Source organism: Arachis hypogaea, chromosome 5 (genome assembly GCF_003086295.3).
Source record: "Arachis hypogaea cultivar Tifrunner chromosome 5, arahy.Tifrunner.gnm2.J5K5, whole genome shotgun sequence".
NCBI classification, from domain to species: domain Eukaryota; kingdom Viridiplantae; phylum Streptophyta; class Magnoliopsida; order Fabales; family Fabaceae; genus Arachis; species Arachis hypogaea.
Genome location: NC_092040.1, coordinates 14,636,461 through 14,659,927, shown reverse-complemented (window position 1 = coordinate 14,659,927; position 23,467 = coordinate 14,636,461). Strand labels below are relative to the sequence as shown.

The following is a 23,467-nucleotide window of genomic DNA, read 5'->3' as shown; positions in this document are numbered from 1 at the left end:
TTCATGGATCTACTGAAGCCCAATTTGCGCGCTCTCAATTGCGTTGGAAAGTAGACATCTTGGGATTTCCAACAATGTATAATAGTCCATACTTTGCCCGAGATTTGATAGTGCAAACTGGCGTTTAAACGCCAGCTTTTTACCCTTTTCTGGCGTTAAACGCTAGAACTGGCATAAAAGTTGGAGTTAAACGCCCAAACTGGCACTAAAGCTGGCGTTTAACTCCAGGAATAGCCTATGCACGTGAAAGCTTCAATCTCAGCCCAAACACACACCAAGTGGGCCCCGAAAGTGGATTTCTGCACCACCTATCTTAGTTTACTCATTTTCTGTAAACCTAGGTTACTAGTTTAGTATAAAAACTACTTTTAGAGATTCATTTGGTACCTCATGACATGTCATATCTAAATTTTGTATCTTCTACGGCATGAGTCTCTAAACACCATGGTTGTGGGTGAGGAGCTCTGCTGTGTCACGATGGATTAATGCAATTATTTCTGTTTCTATTCTAAGATATTCATTCGCACTTCAACAAGATGAATGTGATGATCCGTGACACTCATCACCATTCTCAACTTATGAACGTGTGCCTGACAACCACCTCCGTTCTACCTTAGATTGAGTGTGTATCTCTTGGGTTCCTGGTTCACGAGTTTGATTGCCTCTCCTGACAATAGAGTGTTCAAATCTGTGAAACCAGAGTCTTCGTGGTATAAGCTTGAATCAATTGGCAGCACTCTTGAGATCCGAAAAGTCTAAACCTTGTCAGTGGTATTCCGAGTAGGATCTAGGAAGGGGTGACTGTGACAAGCTTCAAACTCACAAATGTTGGGCACATTGATAGTGTGCAAAAGGATTAATGGATCCTATTCCAGCACGAGTGAGAACCGACAGATGATTAGCCCTACGTAACCCGTAGTCGGACCATTTTCATTGAGAGGACGGATGGTACCCATTGACAACAGTGATCCACCAACATACAGCTTGTCATGGAAGGAGCCTTGCATGCATGAAGAAGACAATAGTAGGAAAGCAGAGATTCAGAAGACAGAGCATCTCCAAAACCTCAACCTGTTCCTCATTACTTAATCACAAGTACTTTTTATTTCATGTTATTTATTCTTCATAAACAAAAATTATTTTTATCATTAATCTCCTGACTAAGAGTTACAAGATAACCATAGCTTGCTTCAAGCCGACAATCTCCGTGGGATCGACCCTTACTCACGTAAGGTATTACTTGGACGACCCAGTGCACTTGCTAGTTAGTTGTATTGGAGTTGTGCGACCACAAATCCATGCACCAAGTTTTTGGCGCCATTGCTGCGGATTGTTCGAGTTTGGACAACTAACGGTTCATCTTGTTTCTTAGATTAGGAATAATTTATTTTTGTTGGTTTAGAGTCACTAAATTGGAGTCTTTTGTTTGAGTCTAGTTTCATGTTTTAAGTTTAGTGTCCTATTTGTGTTTTTCCTTTTAATTTTCGAAAAACTTGTGTTTGATTTTCTAAAAATTCTAAGTTTGGTGTCTTTTGTTGCTTATTATCTTATACATTTTCGAATTATTAGTTCCAAGTACAAAAATTTTTAAGTTTGGTGTCCTTTGTGTTCTTATTTTCTTAAAAATTTTCAAATTTTCTTGGTGTCCATCTTGATCTTCAAAGTGTTCTTAGTGTTCATCTTGACATTCAAAGTTTTCTTGTTTGTTCCATTGTTTTAATCTAAAAATTCCAAGTTTGGTGTCATTTTGTTATTTTTCTCTCTCCACATTAAATTCAAAAAATTAAAAAATATCTTTTCCTTTAATTCCTCATAAAAATTTCGAATCCCTTGGGTTGACTTGGTAAAAAATTTTCTAAAATCATATCTTTTTCAAAACTTCCTAACCAATTTCTCTCTCTTCATTTTTCGAAAATCCTCACCCAAAATCTTTCATTTATTTTATTTTATTTTATTTTATCTTCTTTTATTTTCGGTGTTCAAAAAAAAAGTATTTAAATAATAAATATAATATTTCTATCTCCAATCCACATCATCTCCCTTTCTCCATCATGGACCTACGTGGAAATGAACAGTCCAGAAGGACTCTGGGGTCATATGCTAACCCCACTACTGCTTCATATGGGAGTAGTATCTGTATACCGCCCATAAGAGCTAACACTTTTGAGCTAAATCCTCAGCTCATTATCATGGTGCAGTAAAATTGCCAGTATTCCCGTCTTCTACAGGAAGAACCTACTAAGTTTCTGGTATAGTTCTTACAAATTACTAACACAGTACATGATAAGGAAGTGGATCAGGATGTCTAGAGATTATTGCTGTTTCCATTTGCTGTGAAAGACCAAGCTAAGAGGTGGTTAAATAACCAACCCAAAGCCAGCATAAGGACATGGAAATAGTTGTCAGACAAATTTTTGAATCAATATTTCCCTCCAAAAAGGATGACACAGCTAAGGCTGGACATCCAAGGCTTTAAACAAGTGTATCATGAATCTCTTTATGATGCCTGGGAGAGGTACAGAGAGATGCTAAGGAAATGCCCCTCTGAAATGTTTTTCGAGTGGGTGCAGTTAAACATCTTCTACTATGGGCTTACAAAAATAGCCCAGATATTGCTAGACCACTCAGCTGGTGGATCTATACACATGAGAAAAATAATTGAAGACGCTCAAGAGCTCATAGATACAGTTGCTAGAAATCAGCATCTGTACTTAAGTAGTGAGTCCTCCATGAAAGAAGAGGCTAGGGCAGTATCCTCTAAACTTAGTCCTCTAGAACACATTGTTGAACTCAATCAGCAATTATGTTTTCTAATAAAACAGCTAGCAGAATTCAAAGAAATGCTACAAGAAACCAAAGATGCTAAACAGAATATGGAAAAATAATTGAATCAGACAAAATAGCAGTTATCCAAACAGATAACAGAACAGTGCCAAGCTGTTCATTTAAGGAGTGGGAAGACATTAAATACCTCAACTCAAAGCAGCAAAAAGCCATGAAAGGAACAATTGACTGAGGATGAGCAAATCACTGCCCAACATTCCTTTGAAGAGAGTAAGAGCCCAGAGAGGAATACTTCGGGCGTTCAAACGCAAGAAAAGGGTAAAGAATTGGTGTTCAATGCCCAGTGGATGCCCACGTCTGGCATTTGATGAGCGGATAATTTATACGCTTTTTGGTATTGTTTTTAGGTAGTTTTTAGTAGGATCTAGCTACTTTTAGGGATGTTTTTATTAGTTTTTATGAAAAAATCACATTTCTAGACTTTACTATGAGTTTGTGTGTTTTTCTGTGATTTCAGGTATTTTCTGGCTAAAATTGAGGGATCTGCGCAAAAATCTGATTCAGGCTGAAAAAGGACTGCTGATGCTGTTGGATTCTGACCTCCCTGCACTCGAAATAAATTTTTTGGAGCTACAGAACTCCAAATGGCGCGCTCAGAACTGCGTTGCAAAGTATACATCCAGAGCTTTCCAGCAATATATAATAGTTTGTACTTCATTCAAGTTTTGATGACACAAACTGGCGTTCAACACCAGTTCTAGGCTGCATTTTGGAGTAAAACGCTAGAAACACGTCACAAACCAGAGTTAAACTCCAAAAACATGTTACAACTTGGAGTTTAACTCCAAAGAGAAGCCTCTGCACGTGTAAAGCTCAAGCTCTGCCCAAGCACACACCAAAGTGGGCCCTAGAAGTGGATTTCTACACTTAGACTTATTTCTGTAAACCCTAGTAACTAGTTTAGTATAAGTAGAACTTTTTACTATTGTATTAGACGTCTTGGTTATCCTGGTTCCCTCTCTGGGGCCGGAACCAATGAACACCTTTATCACTTATGTATTTTCAATGGTGGAGTTTCTACACACCATAGATTAAGGTGTGGAGCTCTGCTGTACCTCAAGAATTAATGCAAAGTACTACTGTTTTTCTATTCAACTCTTGTTTATTTCTATTCTAAGATATCCATTAGCACCTAAGAATATGATGAATGTGATGATTATGTGACACTCATCATCATTTTCACCTATGAATGCGTGCCTGACAACCACTTCCGTTCTACAAGCAAATAAGCTAGAACGAGTATCTCTTGGGTTCCTTAACCATAATCTTTGTGGTATAAGCTAGAATCCATTGGCAACATTCTTGAGAATCCGGAAAGTTTAAACCTTGTCTGTGGTATTCCGAGTAGGATTTAGGGATTGAATGACTATGACGAGCTTCAAACTTGCGAGTGTTGGGCGTAGTGACAGACGCAAAAGGATTAACGGATCCTATTCCAGCATGTTCGAGAACCGACAGATGATTAGCCGTGCTGTGATAGAGCACCTGGACCATTTTCACTGAGAGGACGGACGGTAGCCATTGACAACGGTGATCCCCCAACATACAGCTTGCCATGGAAAGGAATATACACGATTGGATGGAGACAGCAGGGAAGCAGACATTCAAAGAGCCATACAGCACCTTCATGCGCTTATCTAAAATTCCCACCATTGAATTACATAAGTATCTTTATCTTTATTTTATGCTTTATTTATCTTTATATTCGAAAACTATTATAACTATTAGAATCCGCCTGACTGAGATTTACAAGATGACCATAGCTACTTTATACCAACAATCTCCGTGGGATCGACCCTTACTCACGTAAGGTTTATTACTTGGACGACCCAGTGCACTTGCTGGTTAGTGATGCGAAGTTGTGAAGAAAGTGCTGAGTTTATAAACGCGCATACCAAGTTGAGCGCCATTGTTAGAGATCACAATTTCGTGCACCAAGTTTTTGGTGCCGTTGCCGGGGATTGTTGAGTTTGGACAACTAACGGTTCATCTTGTTGCTCAGATTAGGTAATTTTCTTCTTATTTTATTTTCAAAAAGTTTTCAAAAATCTTTCAAAAAAAATTTTTTCTTTTCTTTTTCGTTTTTCTAATACTAATTTTCGAAAAAAAACCAAAAAAATTAATAAAATCATAAAAACCAAAAATATTTTATGTTTCTTGTTTGAGTCTGGTGTCAAATTTTAAGTTTGGTGTTAATTGCATGCTTTCTTTTTCCTAAAATTTTTGAAAAATTCATGCATGGTGTTCTTCATGATCTTCAAGTTGTTCTTGATAAGTCTCCTTGTTTGATCTTTAAATTTTCTTGTTTTGTGCTTTTTCTTGTTTTTCATGTGCATTTTGGAATTATTAGTGTCTAAGCATTAAAAATTTCTAAGTTTAGTGTCTTGCATGTTTTTCTTTTCTTGAAAATTTTTCAAAAATAAGTCTTGATGTTCATCTTGATCTTTAAAGTGTTTTTGGTGTACATCTTGACATTTATAGTGTTCTTGCATGTTTTTCTAGTTTGATCTTAATTTTCCATGTTTTGAGTCATTTTGTGGTTTTTCTCTCTCATCATTAAAAATTCAAAAAAATCAAAAAAATATCTTTTCCTTATTTCTCTCATAATTTTCGAAATCTTTGGGTTGACTTAGTCAAAAAATTTTTAAAATTAGTTTTTTCTTGTTAGTCAAGTCAAGATTTCAATTTCAAAAATGAGAACGAATCAAATCAGATGGTTCTATTTCTCAATCTTTTCGACCTCGGTTCCGTAGGAGCAAGTCATAAAGATTGAGCAAAATCGGTCATTCACAACCACTGATGAAGGATTCCTCGAAAAGTCCTATCTTTTCAAAATCTTTTTCAAAAATCAAATCTTTTTCATTTTTTATTATTTTCAAAAATTTTAAAAAATTGATTTCAAAATATTTTTCTTAATTTTATTTCATAATTTTCGAAAACTTTACTAACAATTAATGTGATTGATTCAAAAATTTGAAGTTTGTTACTTTCTTGTTAAGAAAGGTTCAATCTTTAAATTCTAGAATTATATCTTTTTGTTTCTTGTTAGTCAAGTAATCAATTTTAATTTTAAAAATCAAATCTTTTTAACCTCCTTTTCAAATCTTTTTCAAAATAAATTTCAATCATATCTTTTCAAACATATCTTTTTCAAATCATGTCTTTTTTTAAAAATTTGATTTCAAAATCTTTCTAACTTCTTATCTTTTCAAAATTGACTTTCAGTTCTTTTTCAACTATCTAATTGACTTTTTGTTTGTTTCTTATCTTTTTCAAAACCACCTAACTACTTTTCTCTCTCTAATTTTTGAAAATTCCGTCTTCTTTTTTAAAATTCTTTTAATTAACTAATTGTTTCAAATTTTAATTTTAATAGTACTTCTTCTCTCAATTTTTGAAAATCACTAACTCTTTTTCAAAAATAATTTTCGAATTTCTCTCTCTCTCATTTTCTTCTATTTATTTATTCATTTACTAACACTTCTTTTCATCTAAAAATTTGAACCCTCTCTTCTCCTCTGTGTTCGAATTTTTCTCTTCTCCTTCTTCTATTCTTTTCTTCTTCTACTCACATAAAGGAATCTCTATACTGTGACATAGAGGATTCCTCTTTCTTTTCTGTTTTCTTCTTTTTCATATGAGTAGGAGCAAGGGAAAGGACATTCTTGTTGAAGCAGATCCTGAACCTGAAAGGACTCTGAAGAAGAAGCTAAGAGAAGCTAAAGCTCAACATTCCAGAGAAAACCTTACAGAGAATCTCGAAAAAAAAGACATGGCCGAACCCAATAACAATGGTGGAGGCGCAAGGAGGATGCTTGGTGATTATACTACACCTACTTCCAATTTTTATGGACTTCCATCAGAAGATCCCTATCAGTTTTTAACTGAATTCTTGCAGATCTGTGATATTGTTAAGACTAATGGAGTAGATCCTGAAGTCTACAGGCTCATGCTTTTCCCTTTTGCTGTAAGAGACAGAGCTAGAACATGGTTGGACTCACAACCTAAAGATAGCCTGGACTCTTGGGATAAGCTGGTCACGGCCTTCTTTGCCAAGTTCTTTCCTCCTCAAAAGCTGAGCAAGCTTAGAGTGGATGTTCTGACCTTCAAGCAAAAAGATGGTGAATCCCTCTATGAAGCTTGGGAAAGATACAAGCAGTTGACCAAAAAGTGTCCTTCTGACATGCTTTCAGAGTGGACCATTTTAAATATATTCTACGATGGTCTATCTGAGCTTTCTAAGATGTCACTGGACCATTCTGCAGGTGGATCCATTCACCTAAAGAAAATGCCTGCAGAAGCTCAAGAACTCATGGACATGGTTGCAAATAACCAATTCATGTACACCTCTGAGAGGAATCCTGTGAGTAATGGGACGCCTAAAAAAAGGGGAGTTCTTGAAATTGATGCTCTGAATGCCATACTGGCTCAGAACAAAATGTTGACTCAGCAAGTCAACATGATATCTCAGAGTCTGAATGGATTGCAAAATACATCCAACAATACTAAAGAAGCATCTTCTGAAGAAGAAGCTTATAATCCTGAAAACCCTGCAATGGCAGAGGTAAATTACATGGGTGAAGCCTTTGGAAACACCTCCAAATTTCTCAAGGAAGGATCAACAAAAGCCTCAACAAGGCTTTAATAATCATGGAAGAAATAGGTTCAGCAATAGCAAGCCTTTTCCATCATCTTCTCAGCAACAGCAGAGAATTCTGAGCAGAGCCCCTCTAGCTTAGCAAACATAGTCTCTGATCTATCTAAGGCCACTTTAAGTTTTATGAGTGAAACAAGGTCTTCCATTAGAAATTTGGAGGCACAAGTGGGTCAGCTGAGTAAGAAAATCACTGACACCCCTCCTAGTACTCTCCCAAGCAATACAGAAGAGAATCCAAAAGGAGAGTGCAAGGCCATTGATATAATCGATATGGCCGAATGCATAAAGGAGGAGAAGGACGTGAATCCCAGTGAGGAAGACCTGGGATATCCTCTGAACAAAAAAGAGTTCCAAACTGAGGAATCTAAGGAATCTGAGGCTCACCTAGAGACCATAGAGATTACATTGAACCTCCTTTTACCATTCATGAGCTCTGAGAACTATTCTTCCTCTGAAGAGGATGAAGATGTAACTGAAGAGCAATTTGCTCAATATCTAGGAATCATCATGAAGCTGAATGCCAAGTTGTTTGGTAATGAGACTTGGGAAGGTGAACCTCCCTTGCTCGTTAGTGAACTAGATACATGGATTCAGCAAACTCTACCTCAAAAGAAACAAGATCCTGATAAATTCTTACTATCCTGTACCATAGGCACCATGACCTTTGAGAAGGCTCTATGTGACCTAGAGTCAGGTATAAATCTTATGCCACTCTTTGTAATGGAGAAAATGGGGATCTTTGAGGTACAAGCTGTAAGAATCTCATTAGAGATGGCAGACAAGTCAATAAAACAAGCTTATGGATTGGTAGAGGATGTGTTAGTAAAGGTTAAAGGCCTGTACATCCCTGCTGATTTCATAATCTTAGACACTGGGAAGGATGAGAATGAATCCATCATTCTTGGAAGACCCTTCCTAGCCACAGCAAAAGTTGTGATTGATGTTGACAGAGGTGAAGTAGTCCTTCAATTGAATGGGGACTACCTTGTGTTTAAAGCTCAAGGTTATCCTTCTGTAAACATGGAAAAGAGGCACGATAAGCTTCTCTCAATACAGAGTCAAACAAAGCCCCCACAATCAAACTCTAAGTTTGGTGTTGGGAGGTCACAACCAAACTCTAAGTTTGGTGTTGAACCCCCACATTCAAACTCTAAGTTTGGTGTTGGGAGGTCCCAACAATGCTCTGAAAATCTGTGAAGCTCCATGAGAGCTCACTGTCAAGCTATTGACATTAAAGAAGCGCTTATTGGGAGGCAACCCAATTTTTATTTATTTATATTTCTATTGTTCTTTTATGTTTTATTAGGTTTATGATCATGTGGAGTCATAAAATAATTGCAAAAATTAAAAACAGAATAAAAAATAGCAGAAGAAAAAGCACACCCTGGAGGAAGAGCTTACTGGCGTTTAAACGCCAGTAAGGAGCATCTGGCTGGTGTTCAACGCCATAACAAAGCATGAAGCTGGCGTTGAACGCCAGAAACAAGCAGCAGTCTGGCGTTTAAATGCCAGGATTGCAACCTGAAGAGAGTTGGTGTTAAATGCTAGAAGCAAGCATGGAAGTGGCGTTCAACGCCAAAAACATGCTGTAGATTGGCGCTGAACTCCCAAGACAAGCATGGAAGTGGCGTTTAATGCCAGAAATATGCTGCAGTCTGGCGTTAAACGCCAGGATTGCATATACAGAGGGCATTTTACACCCCTAAAGGGTGCAAGGATGAGAAATCCTTGACACCTCAGGATCTGTGGATTCCACAGGATCACCTCAGGATCTATGGACCCCACAGGATCCCCACTTACCTTCTCCCTCTCTCTCACACCTTTTCATAACACTCTTCCCCAAACATCATTCACCAATCACCTCAATCACTCTTCGTCATCACCTCTTCACCACTCACATCCATCTACGCTTCCCCATAAACCCCACCTACCTTCAAATTCAAAATCTCTTTCCCACCCAAACCCACCCTAAATGACCGAACCCTAACCTCTCTCCTTCTACTATATAAACCCCCCATCCTTCTCCATTTTCACATAACACAACCCTCTCTTCCCCCCCATGGCCGAAACACACACCACTCTCCCTCTCCTCTATCTCTTCTTCTTCTTCATCTATTCTTTCTTCTTTTGCTCGAGGGCGAGCAACATTCTAAGTTTGGTGTGGTAAAAGCATAGCTTTTTTGTTTTTCCATAACCATTGATGGCACCTAAGGCCAGAGAAACCTCAAGAAAGAGGAAAAAGAAGGCAATTGCTTCCACCTCTGAGTCATGGGAGATGGAGAGATACATCTCAAGGGTCCATAGCTCAGTAATAGAGCATTTGACTGCACATCAAGAGAGCCCACTCATAGACCTCATCAAGAAATCTCTGAGATGCCTCAAGGAATAAATTTTCCTCCACACAACTATTGGGAGCAACTAAGGATAGGAGCACCAAAATCACTAGGGATCAAGCAACAGAAGCAAGGAAGAGACATAGAGGAGCTCAAAGAGCACCATTGGTTCTTCAAGAGGAAGACTCCACCCTCACTAAGGTGGACTCATTCCTTAATTTCCTTGCTCTTATTTTTCTGTTTTTCGATTTTATGCTCTATGTTTGTCTATGTTTTGAGTCTTTACTACATGATCATTAGTATTTAGTAACTATGTCTTAAGGTTATGAATAATTCCATGAATCCTTCACCTTTCTTAAATAAAAAATGTTTTTAATACAAAAGAACAAGAAGTACATAAGTTTCAAATTCATCCTTGAAATTAGTTTAATTATATTAATGTGGTGACAATATTTTTTGTTTTCTGAATGAATGCTTGAACAGTGCATATTTTTGAGCTTGTTGTTTATGAATGTTAAAATTGTTGGCTCTTGAAAGAATGATGAAAAAGAGAAATGTTATTGATGATCTGAAAAATCATAAAATTGATTCTTGAAGCAAGAAAAAGCAAGCAGAAAAAGCCAATATCTTTTAAAACCAAAAGGCAAAGGTAAAAAGGATCCAAGGCTTTGAGCATCAATGGATAGGAGGGCCCAAGGAAATAAATCCAGGCCTAAGCAGCTAAATCAAGCTGTCCCTAACCATGTGCTTGTGTCATGAAGGTCCAAGTGAAAAGCTTGAGACTGAGTGGTTAAAGTCGTGATCCAAAGCAAAAAAAGTGTGCTTAATAGCTCTGGACACCTCTAACTGGGAACTTTAGCAAAGCTGAGTCACAATTTGAAAAGGTTCAGCCAGTTATGTGTTTGTGGCATTTATGTATCCGGTGGTAATACTGGAAAATAAAGTGCTTAGGGCCACGGCCAAGACTCATAAAGTAGCTGTGTTCAAGAATCAACATACTAAACTAGGAGAATCAATAACACTATCTGAATTCTGAGTTCCTATAGATTCCAATCATTCTAAACTTCAAAGGATAAAGTGAGATGCCAAAACTGTTCAGAAGCAAAAAGCTACTAGTCCCGCTCATCTAATTAGAACTAATATTCATTGATATTTTGGGATTTATAGTATATTATCTTCTTTTTATTCTATTTGATTTTCAGTTGCTTGGGGACAAGCAACAATTTAAGTTTGGTGTTGTGGTGAGCGGATAATGTATACGCTTTTCGGCATTGTTTTTAGGTAGTTTTTAGTAGGATCTAGCTACTTTTAGGGATGTTTTTATTAGTTTTTATGCAAAATTCACATTTCTGGACTATACTATGAGTTTGTGTATTTTTTTGTGATTTTAGGTATTTTCTGACTGAAATTGAGGGATCTGAGGAAAAATCTGATTCAGGCTGAAAAAGGACTGCTGATGCTGTTGGATTCTGACCTTCCTGCACTCGAAATTGATTTTGTAGAGCTACAGAACTCCAAATGGCACGCTCTGAACTGCGTTGGAAAGTAGACATCCAGGGCTTTCCAGCAATATATAATAGTTCGTACTTCATTCCAGTTTAGACGATGCAAACTGGCGTTCAACGCCAGTTCCAAGCTGCATTCTAGAGAAAAACATCAGAACACATCACGAACCAGGGTTAAACGCCAAAAACACGTTACAACTTGGAGTTTAACTCCAAGAGAAGCCTTTGCACGTGTAAAGCTCAAGCTCAGCCCAAGCACACACCAAAGTGGGCCTCAGAAGTGGATTTCTGCACTTAGACTTATTTCTGTAAACCCTAGTAACTAGTTTAGTATAAGTAGAACTTTTTACTATTGTATTAGACGTCTTGGTTATCCTGGTTCCCTCTCTGGGGCCGGAACCAAAGAACACCTTTATCACTTATGTATTTTCAATAGTGGAGTTTCTACACACATAGATTAAGGTGTGGAGCTCTACTGTATCTCGAGAATTAATGCAAAGTACTACTATTTTTCTATTCAACTCTTGTTTATTTCTATTCTAAGATATCCATTCGCGCCTAAGAATCTGATGAATGTGATGATTATGTGATACTCATCATCATTCTCACCTATGAATGCGTTCCTGACAACCACTTCCGTTCTACAAGCAAATAAGCTAGAATGAGTATCTCTTGGGTTCCTTAACCAGAATCTTCGTGGTATAAGCTAGAATCCATTGGCAGCATTCTTGAGAATCCGGAAAGTCTAAACCTTGTCTATGGTATTCCAAGTAGGATTCAGGGATTGAATAACTGTGACGAGCTTCAAACTTGCGAGTGTTAGGTGTAATGACAGACGCAAAAGGATCAATGGATCCTATTCCAGCATGATCAAGAACCGACAGATGATTAGCCGTGCTGTGACAGAGCACCTGGACCATTTTCACTGAGAGGACAGACAGTAGCCATTGACAACGGTGATCCCCCAACATACAACTTGCCATGGAAAGGAATATACACGATTGGATGGAGACAACAAGGAAGCATACATTCAAAGAGCCATACAGCACCTTCATGCGCTTATCTGAAATACCCACCATTGAATTACATAAGTATCTTTATCTTTATTTTATGCTTTATTTATCTTTATATTCGAAAACCATTATAACTATTAGAATCCGCCTGACTGAGATTTACAAGATGACCATAGCTACTTCATACCAACAATCTCCATGGGATCGACCCTTACTCACGTATGGTTTATTACTTGGATGACCTAGTCCACTTGCTGGTTAGTGATGCGAAGTTGTGAAGAAATTGCTGAGTTTATAAACATACATACCAAGTTGAGCGCCATTGTTAGAGATCACAATTTCGTGCACCAGCGTTCAAACGCCAGAAAAAAGGGAAAACTGGCGTTAAACGCTCAGTCCATGTCCAGTTCTGGCGTTTAAACGCCAGAAAAGGGGGGAAAATCTGGCATTAAACGCCCATCCACCCCCCAGTCCTGGCGTTCAAATGCCAACAAGGGATCAGACACCTGCAAGTGCTGATAGTAACCCCTCTAAGAAGGCTTCTCCAACCACCTCTATAGGAAATAAACCTGCTGCAACTAAGGTTGTGGAATATAAAGCCAAGATTCCTTATCCTCAGAAACTCCGCCAAGCAGAACAGGATAAATAATTTACCCGCTTTGCAGACTATCTCAGGACTCTTGAAATCAAGATTCCGTTTGTAGAGGCATTTATGAAAATACCCTCTTATGCTAAGTTCATGAAAGAGATCTTAAGTCATAAGAAGGATTGGAGAGAAACTGAAAAAGTTTTCCTCACTGAAGAATGCAGTGCAATCATTCTGAAAAGCTTACCAAAGAAGCTTAAAGATCCCGGAAGCTTTATGATACCATGCACATTAGAGGGTACTTGTATCAAGACAGCTCTATGTGATCTTGGGGCAAGTATCAACCTAATACCTGCATCCACTATCAGAAAGCTTGGCTTGACTGAAGAATTCAAACCAACTAGAATATGCCTCCAACTTGCTGATGGCTCCATTAAATATCCATCAGGCGTAATTGAGGACATGTTTGTTAAGGTTGGGCCATTTGCCTTCCCCACTGACTTTGTAGTGCTGGAAATGGAGGAGAACAAGAGTGCAACTCTCATTCTAGGAAGACCTTTCCTAGCAACTGGACGAACCCTCATTGATGTCCAAAAAGGGGAGGTGACCCTGAGAGTCAATGAGGATGAGTTTAAGTTGAATGCCGTCAAAGCTATGCAGCATCCAGACACATCAAAAGACTGCATGAGAGTTGATATTATTGACTCCCTGGTGGAAGAAGTCAATATGACTAAGAGTCTCAAAAAAGAGCTAGAGGACATCTTTAAAGATATTCAGCTTGATCCGGAGGAACCAGAGAAAATAGAAGAACCTCTGAAAACTCCTCAGGAAGGGGAGAAGCCTCATAAACCCGATCTCAAACCACTACCACCATCCCTGAAATATGCATTTCTGGGAGAAGATAACACTTTTCCTGTAATCATAAGCTCTACCTTAGAGCCACAGGAAGAGAAAGCACTAATTCAAGTGCTAAGGACACACAAGACAACTCTTGGATGGTCTATAAGTGATCTTAAGGGCATCAGCCCAGCCAGATGCATGCACAAGATCCTATTGGAGGATGATGCCAAGCCAGTAGTTCAACCACAAAGGCGGCTGAATCCAACCTTGAAGGAGGTGGTGCAGAAAGAGGTCACTAAATTACTAGAGGCTGAGATCATTTATCCTATTTCTGATAGCCCCTGGGTAAGCCCTGTCCAAGTAGTCCCCAAGAAGGGTGGCATGACAGTGGTTCACAATGAAAAAAATGAATTAATTCCTACAAGAACAATTACAGGGTGGCGTATGTGTATTGACAACAGAAGACTCAATACAGCCACCAGAAAAGATCATTTTCCTTTACCATTCATAGATCAGATGCTAGAAAGACAAGCAGGTCATGATTACTACTACTTTTTTTATGGCTATTCAGGTTACAACCAAATTGCAGTAGATCCTCAGGATCAAGAAAAAATAGCATTCACATGTCCACTGGAGTATTTGCCTACACAAGGATACCATTTGGTCTGTGTAATGCACCTGCAACCTTTCAGAGATGCATGCTCTCTATTTTCTCTGATATGGTAGAAAAATTTCTGGAATCTTCATGGATGACTTCTCAGTATTTGGAGACTCATTCAGCTCCTGTCTTGACCATCTAGCACTTGTTCTAAAAAGGTGCCAAGAGACTAACCTGGTTTTAAACTTGGAAAAATGTCACTTTATGGTGACTGAATGAATTGTCCCTGGACACAAAATTTCGAACAAGGGAATAGAGGTGGATCAAGCTAAGGCAGAGGTAATTGAAAAATTACCACCACCTGCCAATGTTAAGGCAATCAGAAGCTTTCTAGGACATGTAGGATTCTATAGGAGGTTTATAAAGGATTTTTCAAAAATTGCAAAACCTCTAAGCAATCTGCTAGCAGCTGATACACCCTTTGTCTTTGACACAGAGTGTTTGCAGGTGTTTGAGACTCTAAAAGCTAAGCTGGTCACAGCACCAGTCATTTCTGCACCAGACTGGACACTACCATTTGAACTAATGTGTGACACCAGTGACCATGCCATTGGTGCAGTATTGGGACAGAGGCATGACAAGCTCCTGCACATCATTTACTATGCCAGTCGTGTTTTAAATGATGCACAAAAAAAATTACACAACCACAGAAAAGGAATTGCTTGCAGTGGTTTATGCCATTGACAAGTTCAGATCCTATTTGGTAGGATCAAAAGTGATTGTGTACACTGACCATGCTGCTCTTAAATATCTACTCACAAAGCAGGATTTAAAACCCAAGCTCATAAGATGGGTGTTGCTTCTACAAGAGTTTGATATAGAAATAAAAGACAGAAAAGGGACAGAGAACCAAGTAGCAGATCACCTGTCCCAAATAGAACCAGTAGAAGGGGCGTCCCTCCCCTCTACTGAGATCTCTGAAACCTTCCCGGATGAGCAACTCTTTGCCATTCAGGAAGTACCGTGGTTTGCAGACATTGCAAACTATAAAGCGGTAAGATTCATACCCAAAGAGCACAACAGGCAGCAAACAAAAAAATTAGTTACTGATGTAAAGTACTACTTGTGGGATGATCCATATCTCTTTAAGAGATGTGCAGACGGAATAATCCGTAGATGTGTGTCCAGAGAAGAGGCACGAAGATCCTATGGCATTGCCATGGATCACAATATGGAGGACATTTTGGAAGTGAGCAGACAGCCACAAGAGTCCTCTAATGTGGTTTCTACTGGCCTACTCTCTATAGGGACTCCCGAGAGTTTGTACGTAGCTGTGACAGCTGCCAAAGAGCTGGTAATCTGCCTCACGGTTATGCCATGCCTTAGCAAGGGATCTTAGAGATTGAGTTGTTTGATTTATGGGGTATTGACTTCATGGGGCCTTTCCCGCCATCATACTCAAACACTTATGTTTTGGTGGCAGTAGACTATGTATCTAAATGGGTGGAGGCAATTGCAACACCCACTAATGATACTAAGATAGTGCTGAAGTTCCTCCAGAAGCATATCTTTAGCAGATTTGGTGTCCCCAGAATACTAATCAGTGATGGAAGAACTCATTTCTGCAATAAACAGCTTGACTCTTCTCTAATCGAATATGGAATTAACCACAAATTGGCAACTCCATATCATCCACAGACAAATGGGCAGGCTGAAGTCTCAAATAGAGAACTAAAACGAATCCTGGAACGGACTGTGAATACCCGTAGAAAGGATTGGGCAAGGAGTCTGGATGATGCTCTATGGGCATACAGAACTGCATTCAAAACTCCTATAGGGACCTCTCCATACTAGTTTATGTATGGAAAAGCCTGTCACCTACCAGTGGAACTAGAACACAAGACCTACTAGGCAACCGGATTCCTAAACCTTGATGCCAAGTTAGCTGGAGAGAAAAGATTGCTCCAGTTGAATGAGCTAGAGGAATTCAGACTCAATGCTTTCGAAAATGTAAAAAATAACAAAGAGAAAGCAAAAAGGTGGCATGACAAGAAACTATCATCTAGAGTCTTTGAGCCAGGATAGAAGGTTCTGCTGTTTACCTCTAGGCTCAGATTGTTCCCTGGGAAATTAAAATCCCAGTAGAGGGGACCATATGTGATCACAAGTGTGTCACCATATGGATATGTAGAGCTTCAGGATATTGACTCTGACAAAAAAGTTCATTGTTAATGGACAGAGAGTCAAATATTATCTTGAAAGCAATGTTAAGCAAGAATGCTCAAAACTGAGACTAGACTAAAGCTCAGTAAAAGTCCAGCTAAAGACAATAAAGAAGCGCTTGCTAGGAGGTAACCCAGTTATTAGCAAAGGTTCTTGTTATTTAAATAATAATTATAGGAGTTTGATATAAATTATCTTTAAGGTTAATTGTCTAAATACAGAGGTTCATAGAGTTATAGAAGGATTCAGAGCACAAAGCAGAGAAAAAGAGCTCACTGGATCGAAAACGCCAGTAAGAGGCATTTTGGGCGTTAAACGCCCAGAATGGGTACCATTCTGGGCGTTTAATGCCAGAGTTGCAGCATCCTGGGCATTTAGAAAAATGCCCAGTGATAAAAGATTTCTGGCGTTTAACGCTAGCCAAGGTACCTGGCTAGGCGTTAAATGCCCAAAATGGCCAACGAATGGGCGTTTAACGCCAGAAAGGACAGGGGGAGGAGATTTTATTTCCACTTCAATTTTTTTCAGATTTTCATATTTTAATTTATAATTTTCTGCATAAACATGTTACAAATTTTCATCTCTCAAATTTAATTTTCAAAAAATTAATAATCTTCTAGATTCTTTTTAATTCTCTTTCTAAATCCCTTTCAAATCTTTTTCAAAAACTCATTTATCTTTTCAATTCCTTTCCAAATCTTTTCCAACTCATCATATCATCTTTTAATTCTTAGATTTATCAACAAAAACTCAAATTTAACTTCTTTATATCTTTTCCATATCTTTTGAATTTCAAAATCTCATCTTTTTCATATCATGATTCATCTTTTTCAAATCATATCTTTCTATAATATCTTTTTTCAAAATTTTCGAAACCCACCCCTCCCTTTTAAATACACGTTTGGCCATCCCCATCAATCTACCATTCGAATCGGTCTCCCCCTATTCCTCTCCTTTCCTTTCTTTTGCTTGAGGATAAGCAAGCCTCTAAGTTTGGTGTGTTTTTCCGTGATTACTGAGCAAAAACTCACCAAGATCATGGCTCCTAAAGGAAAACAAACCACTATAAGAGGCAAGAAAGAGAATAATTCAAAACCACTTTGGAATCAAGAGAGGTTCTTAACCAAAAAACATGTAGACCATTACCATAAAATAATGGGTTTGAGGTCAGTGATCCTGGAAGTTATGTTCGATCTGAAAGAAGACGAATATCCGGAGATCCAAGAATAGATTCAAAACAGAGGATGGGAAATCCTAGCCAATCCTGAGACAAAGGTGGGAAGAAACATGGTCCAAGAACTCCACTGAAGCCAAATTGGCTTACCTAAGCTTAATCTCTCTGCTATGTAAAGATGCTTGGGTAAAGATGGGAGTGGATGAGTTCATCTCAGCCGAGAATCCAATCACCAAAAAGTCAATGGAGGGACAACAAGTGTACGATAACTCCATCATGAGAAGGGCACAGGAATTCCTCCAAGAAATCCCTCAAATTGACTACTGGGCCCGCCTAGAAGCATCTATCACCAAGCTTCAAGAAGCTATGGATCAACTTAAAGAAGAACAGAAAAATCAAAATAGCATGCTCTACAAACTGCTTAAGGAACAAGAAAAGCAAGGGCGTGAGCTATAGGAGCTGAAGTGCCAAAAGCTCTCCTTTGAGGGACCAGACATCCCACAGATTGAAGGAGCATCCATCTCCCAAGATAAAGGTTGTTGAGTCCTAATCTTAAACCTATGATAACTGTTATTATTAGAAACCTATCTTAAGAATTACATGAGTATTAGGGACTTTATTTTTATTTTTATTATCTCCAAGTAAGCTATAATTTATTCTTCTCATTATCACTAAAAATGAATAAAATAGTAGATTTTTTTAGAATAAGGAGGCAATTGTTTCAAGTTTTCAATAAGAAAAATTCTAATTATTTTTATGTGGTGGTAACACTTCAGATTGAATGCTTGAACAGTGCATATTTTTTATAGTGAAGTTTATGAATGTTAAAATTGTTAGCTCTTGAAAGAATGATGAAAAGAAAGAGAAATGTTATTGATAATCTGAAAAATCATAAAATTGATTCTTGAAACAAGAAAAACTAGTGAAATATACAAAGCTTGCAAAAAAAACAAAAAATAAAGAAAAAACAAGCAGAAAAAGCCAATATCCTTTTAAACCAAAAGGCAAGGGTAAAAAGAATCCAAGGCTTTGAGCATTAATGGATAGGAGGGCCCAAAGGAATAAAATCCTGGCCTAAGCGGCTAAATCAAGCTGTCCCTATCCATGTGCTTGTGTCATGAAGGTCCAAGTGAAACACTTGAGACTGAGTGGTTAAAGTTGTGATCCAAAGCAAAAGAGTGTGCCTAAGAACTCTGGGCACCTCTAACTCGGGACTCTAGCAAAGCTGAGTCACAATCTGAAAGGATCACCCAGTTATGTGCCTGTGGCATTTATGTATCCTATAATATTACTGGAAAACAAGATGCTTGGGGTCACAACCAAGACTCATAAAGTAGCTGTGTTCAAGAATCAGCATATGGATGCCAATCATTCTAAGCTTCAAAGGATAAATTGAGATGCCAAAACTGTTCAGGAGCAAAAAGCTACTAGTCCCGCTCATCTAATTAGAATCTAAGCTTCACTTAAAACTCTGAGATGTATTACCTCTTGATTTTCTTTCTATCCTATTTTATTTGTCTAGTTTCTTGGGGACATGCAATAGTTTAAGTTTTGTGTTGTGATGAGCAAATATTTTAAACGCTTTTTGGTGGTATTTTCATGTAGTTTTTAGTATGCTTTACTTGCTTTTTAGTATATTTTTATTAGTTTTTATGCAAAAATCACATTTCTGGACTTTACTATAAGTTTATGTGTTTTTCTGTGATTTCAGGTATTTTCTGGCTGAAATTAGGGGACCTAAGCAAAAATCTGATTCAGAGGTTGAAAAAGGACTGCAGATGCTGTTGGATTCTAACCCTCCTGCACGCGAAATGGATTTTCTAAAGCTACAGAAACCTAATTGGCGCGCTCTCAATTGCGTTGGAAAGTAGACATCTTGGGCTTTCCAGCAATGTATAATAGTCTATACTTTCCTGGAGATTTGATAGTGCAAACTGGCGTTTAAACGCCAGCTTTTTACTCTTTTCTAGCGTTAAACGCCAGAACTGGCATAAAAGTTGGAGTTAAACGCCCAAACTAGCACCAAAGCTGGCGTTTAACTCCAAGAATAGCCTATGCACGTGAAAGCTTCAATGCTCAGCCCAAACACATACCAAGTGGGCCCCGGAAGTGGATTTCTGCACCATCTGTCTTAGTTTACTCATTTTCTGTAAACCTAGGTTACTAGTTTAGTATAAAAACTACTTTTAGAGATTCATTTGGTACCTCATGACATTTCACATCTAAATTTTGTATCTTCTATGGCATGAGTCTCTAAACTCCATGGTTGGGGGTGAGGAGCTCTGCTGTGTCTCGATGGGTTAATGCAATTATTTCTGTTTTCTATTCAATCACGCTTGTTTTTATTCTAAGATATTCATTCACACTTCAATGTGATGAATATGATGATCCGTGACACTCAACACCATTCTCAACTTATAAACGCGTTCCTGACAACCACCTCTGTTCTACCTTAGATTGAGTGTATATCTATTGAGTTCCTGGTTCACGAGTTTGATTGCCTCTCCTGACAACAGAGTGTTCAAATCCGTGAAACCAGAGTCTTCGTGGTATAAGCTAGAATCAATTGGTAGCACTCTTGAGATCCGGAAAGTCTAAACCCTTTCTGTGGTATTCCGAGTAGGTTCTGGGAAGGGGTGACTGTGACGAGCTTCAAACTCACAAATGTTGGGCGCATTGACAGTGTGCAAAAGGATCAATGGATCTTATTTCAGCACGAGTGAGAACCGACATATGATTAGCCCTACGTAACCCGTAGTCGGACCATTTTCACTGAGAGGACGGATGGTAGCCATTGACAATAGTGATCCACCAACATACAGCTTGCCATGGAAGGAGCCTTGTGTGCATGAAGAAGACAACAGTAGGAAAGTAGAGATTTAGAAGACAGAGCATCTCCAAAACCTCAACCTGTTCCTCATTACTTAATCACAAGTACTTTTTATTTCATGTTATTTATTCTTCATAAACAAAAATCATTTTTATCATTAATCTCATGACTAAGAGTTACAAGATAACCATAGCTTGCTTCAAGCCGGCAATCTCTGTGGGATCGACCCTTACTCACATAAGGTATTACTTGGACGACCCAGTGCACTTGCTGGTTAGTTGTATTGGAGTTGTTTGATCACAAATCCGTGCACCACACGCGTTTGGATTAGAAATTCCTTCCTTTTGGCTCTTATTGTTCTGCATAATTCTTTGTCCATAGGGTGAAATTGAAAACACTTTTCTGTCACAATAGTTTATGTTGTTTAGCGACCTGCTGATGTGAGTGCCATGTTTACATTGAAAGGAGCTTCATGAATGTGGACTAAATAACGACGACGTACAAAGAAAGCTCCACAAATAGGTACTTGTTAAAATCACTCACTTTTAATTCAACTATAAATAATATTAAATTAGACCTTCATATATTCATATAGATTGTGGTTAGCAAAAATATATAGGGCTCTCATTATTTCAAATTATTGACTTTTTTATGATGTCCGTCATTTGTTATTTTAACAATTAAAAATCTATGTTAGCATCATACTTCTTCCCTGATACACAACCTATCTATAGAGTGATTTCTCATATCCAATAGATGATGTTATTACATAGAAACTTATGGCAACTATGACCCAAAAAACTTGGGATTTGTTAGATTATTTCTGTGTGTAGATCATAACATATCTATGGGTTTCATATTGAAATCTTAGTAGCATCTAAAGGGCTAGATTTGAAAAATATCTTTTAGATATATCTAGTAGCTTGCTGTATTGTAATATATATATTAATATGTATCATGTACCGAAACTTATTAACAAATTGCTATTAAAAATATATATATATAGTTATAATAACTGAAAATTCTAGATTGCTAATGAAATTTAAATCTAATTTCAAATAAAACAAATGAATATATGAATTTCTACAACATTATTAATGCCAATATACACTACAAAGGACCCTCTAATATAAGATGCCTCATAAGCAAACCCACATTGAATAGGTGAATTCAAAATATAAAAACTAAAAACAGAGTACACATGAACATATAGATAAAATAGCACAATACATAACCCAAACTGAAACATAGATTGATAACAGCAACTAACTGTTCTAAAGATTAAAAGACAAAATTAAATATTAGGGATTCAACATCCCTTGCAATAATAAGCTTAAGGACTTGATCTCGATCTCTTGCATCCAAGTTCTATAGAATAATTCTTTTCTCTGCTATTTTTTAATGTTTAGACTCTTCAAACAAATCTCAGTATTATGACGATCATTGAAACTCATAAAGTTTCTTCCGTTCTCCATTAGCATAATGATCTGATCTCTAATAAAGATATTAGGGTTGAATCCTATACCAATTGGATTAATGCTGAGTATGTTTTGCCACATCTTTTTCATGGATGCATTAGTGTCTAATTTCCATATCTCAATCTTATCATTGTGACATGTACTATCATATGAAACAAGCAGACCTTATCATTAAAAGCCAAAAAATATTGAAACTTCTTCTTGGCTTTCTTCGGAATTGTGTACCAATTAAGCTGACCTGATTTCAATTCATAACACACAACACAAAGTGGATGACTATAGTCCTCACCAACCCAATTAATCCAGAAGACATCACCGTTCAGCCAAACGCTATTCGGCCCTAACTTCTGAATTACTTTGTCATCAATGGCATGCTCAGTCCACTCGTTCATTCGAGAATCATAATATATGAACTCCAGCCTCCTATCTCGAAAACTCCTCTTATAACCATAAACTACATAGTACTGATCAATGCCACTTGTATATCCAAAACTATATATACAAATAGCATGCAAAGAATGAACTAATATCACCTTGTTAGAGGATTCCACAGCATGATCTTTGATGGGAGTCCATGAAGGCTGTACCTCAAACACACCAAACCATTGTCACACCCAATGACAGTCTACCATCCGAATTCGGATGTATTGAATGGTAACCTAATAGGTGCAGTGGCTTGAAATTCTCCATGAAAGCTTGTAAGCCAATCACGCCCGATGTCCCATGGAGGAAAACCAAATGTTAACAGAATACTGAAATGCCTACCTTTGGTTGCGAAAAAATTTCTCTTCATAAATTGATAGGAAGATAATTGGTGGCAGGGAAAAATCTACTTATATTGTAGTAGGGACAAGCACCCCACTACAATTTGAAATTTTTTTTAATAGTACATAATAATAATATTTATTTGCTCTCCTTAAATTATTAAATTTGACCCTACAATAATTTTTTATTCAACTTTTGATACTTGATAGTCAATTTAAAAACTTCATATTAGATGTGCATCATAATGATAAATTCTCAAATTCAAATGAGATTGGTGTTCTTTCTTAGAAATTCACTTGAAAGAATATTATCTATCCATTGGTGTTTTTTTCTTTTGAAATTAGTTATAATTTTTTCATAACGATTACACTAATTGAATGACCTTTTTCAACCATGAATATCATTAAGATCAGAGCTAATTGTATGAAAGGTGGGTTTTAAATATTTTTTTAAAAATTGCTTAACAACATATATATATATATATATATATATATATATATATATATATATATATATATATATAAGAGACATTTTGATTATATTATCAATGAAAAATTATTCAATCTTTTCAAAATATGAAATATAAAAAAATAAAATTTTAAACTATATGTTATTATTTAA

At 37.4% G+C, this 23,467-nt stretch overlaps 1 non-coding gene across 1 annotated transcript; it reads right to left on the bottom strand.

Annotated features, from left to right (window-relative positions):
- Positions 1–6,925: 6,925 nt before the first annotated feature.
- On the bottom strand, positions 6,926–7,033 carry LOC112804746 (small nucleolar RNA R71). The gene has a single exon (XR_003203362.1). It is a non-coding gene; the product is annotated as a small nucleolar RNA R71 (small nucleolar RNA).
- Between the last annotated feature and the right edge of the window lie 16,434 nt (positions 7,034–23,467).